At 30.5% G+C, this 2,960-nt stretch overlaps 1 long non-coding RNA gene across 1 annotated transcript; it reads left to right on the top strand.

The window, feature by feature from the left end:
- The first annotated feature begins 161 nt into the window (after positions 1 to 161).
- LOC145040069 (uncharacterized) lies at positions 162 to 1,227 on the top strand. The gene is made up of 2 exons (XR_013679857.1): positions 162 to 575; positions 659 to 1,227. It is a non-coding gene; the product is annotated as an uncharacterized LOC145040069 (long non-coding RNA).
- Positions 1,228 to 2,960: the final 1,733 nt, after the last annotated feature.

Here is a 2,960-nt window from a genome sequence, read left to right as displayed (position 1 = left end):
TAACGGAATAAGTGACGTCTGTCGTTGCGACGTAGGCTTCTTTGTCTTTTTTACATCACTTTTATTACATATTTAATTTAATTTAATTCAACTGGTTGATTAATGTATATAAATTTTACTAGGGGTGAGGGGTGGGGATGAGGAGGGCCTATAGGCTATAAGTACAGGTTTTTGTGAAGGAGAAATTATGTAAGATCTTCTTTTCCACCTCCATTCCCTAACAAAAAGAAGAGAAAACCCTGATTTGCTCTTTCTAAATATAACACACCCTTATATTTTTAGTCATATGATCCAACAGATGAAAAATGGCGACATGTGAATCCATGGGAGCTATAAATCAAAGAGGGTAAATTTGGATCGCAGGTGAGATGACACCGTGCTACTATCTGTGGGAGCTTAGGGTTCAACTCTAGCCAACACGGTTTGTAGCTGGTGTCTTTTCACTTGCGATCTAAATTTATCCTTCTAATTAAGAGCAGCTATCAAAGTTATCATGAAGAAGTTTTGTTTGAAATTTATGTACTAACAATTCATGAACCCTTTTCTCCTGTTTGAGTTTAGAACTAGTTATTGTTGTAAGTAATTTCAACTCCAACTTTATTTAGATTTTTTAGCTCTATGTCTGGTTTTTAACTAATCAATGATAAGATCCTTATAGGTTGAAGTCTTGAAGATTGGTTTGATGAAATTGGAGCTTTCAGGATGCAGTCATACAGATTTCATATACACCATTTTTGCTTTTGTTTTTACATCGTTTGACAATGAATTTAGTACCCATATATCTTCTTATAGTACTCTTAATTATCTCTTAGGTCATCCGGTATGCAAAGCAGCGAACTTGCCAAAGAGGGTGGACACCCTATGACAACACCACTCCACCAACACCATCACAACCACGGTTTTGGTAGAGAGAGAGAGAGAGAGAGAGAGAGAGAGAGAGAGAGAGAGAGAGAGTTTCTGTGGCAGCCAGTAGGGCGGTGTTCACGTCGTGACTTGTCGTGCCACATCATCCTCATCGATTCTCATAAGAAGTTGAGAATTATAATTGATGCGAAAAGAATACCGAGTCGATCAATGGTTATTCTCTTCGCCTGAAACTAAGCCATGTGATTCATGTCTCCAAAAAGTAACCCAATTATGATATTGTTCTAGCGTGCATATGAAACAGTTATTTGTAGTTTGTACTCTACCACATTAAATATTTGATTGATTTTTGTTCCACTAAAATCGGAATGTATCTTTTTTTTGTCAATAATCGACAATTAAAAAAAAAGACCAACAGGTACGTATTTTATCCCCTTTGATGGGAACCAACGGATGTAATGGTGGGCTTCGTCCTTTGTTCTTCTTTCTAGCTCTCAATGAATTTCTGTGTTGTTCAAAAAAAAAAAAAAAGTACGTATGTTATCCCAAAAAATATAGAATTCATTTGTTTTCTCTTTTTCTATTTTCATAAACCAGACATTTCGATTTTTTCCCATTTCAAAAATGAGTTGAATTATTATGTTTTATTTATATCCATGAGAAAGACTGTTTGTATTTTTTAGTTAATACATTAAAACATCATAATGATTGCAAAAATATTCAAGACTTTCGAATGTTTTAATAAATGAATACAACTATAAAAACTATACAATTTCATTCATACATGAAATATTTATTCATTTTTTTTTTCAAAAGCTATTCAGTACGATTCATAAATATTTAAGATTGTTTCATACATGATTCATTTTGTAAAAAAAATAGTTATATGAATACATGAATAAGGTTTACGTTTTTTTGCATACATGACTAGAATTAATGTCAAATAAATTCTACTCATGTGAATAAAAATAAGTGCGTTAAATCAAAAGAAAACCGAAATTTATAAATTACGCAAAAATGAATCTAAAAACTCTCCCAAATTCATACAACAAAATTATGTAATTAATGCTTTCAAAATTAAATATAATGATTTGAACATTAAATATAGAACTTATGATTTTGCAATGAAAAATGTTATGTAATTAAATTGACGAGCAAGAAGAACCATACACCGGTTAACGGGTTTTTGACATAATTTTTTTAAGTTTGTCAATGACGGTTTTGTCTTTCACAATTGTCGGTATGTTAATGACTAAAGTTTGTCCAAAAAAATCATTTTTGCATTTTAAGTTTACAAATTTGCAAAAAAAAAGTATGAACAAATATTTGCAAACAAAATAAAATAAAATAAAACTAATAATAACACCTTAAATTTGTAAATCTTTTATATTTTTACCCGACGATATGTTTTCGAATTTGAGATGAAAGCCTTTAAGTTTGTTAAATTTTTTGGTTTCATCCCTGAAAACATGCTATTACTTATAGGTAATAAGTGCAAAAATAAAATAAACTTAACAAACTTTGGACATTAACAACAAAAATTGGTCATAGGGACAAAAGCGATAAAATTTGACAAACGATTTTCATATCAAAAGTCCTTAATTAATAAAGATTTTTAATTATATTATTTTTAATTGTGTTATCTATCCTGTTTTTTCTTTTCTTTGTACATTTTGTAGTTCTACTTTTTGTCGTCCAACTTGTGAATTCAATGGAATTAAGCAATCCATGGTGAAATAAGTAATCTAAGAGCTTATTAAGTTGTTTATAGGTTCATTAAGAGCTATTAGTTGAGTAGAATACTTATGAGTAAAGTTAAAAGTTATTAAGAGCTTATGGGTCAAAGTTGGTATTTGATGTCTACATAAACTTCTCTATAGCTCTTATGCCATTGGATTGTCTTAATCTTTAAGTCATGGATAAGAAATGACTTAACTGTGGTGAAATAGTATAGTTGAAACTTATTAAAGTCGTTAAGAGTTATTAGTGAAATTTGATAGAGCATTGGAACAAGATGAGCAAAGTATATTGTCATATTGATAAAACCTATTTTTGGGGTTAAGCTAAGTGTAACACAGGCGTAACTCCTAGAACAA

Source organism: Lactuca saligna, chromosome 4 (assembly GCF_052625555.1).
Source record: "Lactuca saligna cultivar CGN05327 chromosome 4, ASM5262555v1, whole genome shotgun sequence".
Taxonomy (NCBI): Eukaryota; Viridiplantae; Streptophyta; class Magnoliopsida; order Asterales; family Asteraceae; genus Lactuca; species Lactuca saligna.
This window is presented reverse-complemented; position numbering and strand designations above follow the sequence as displayed.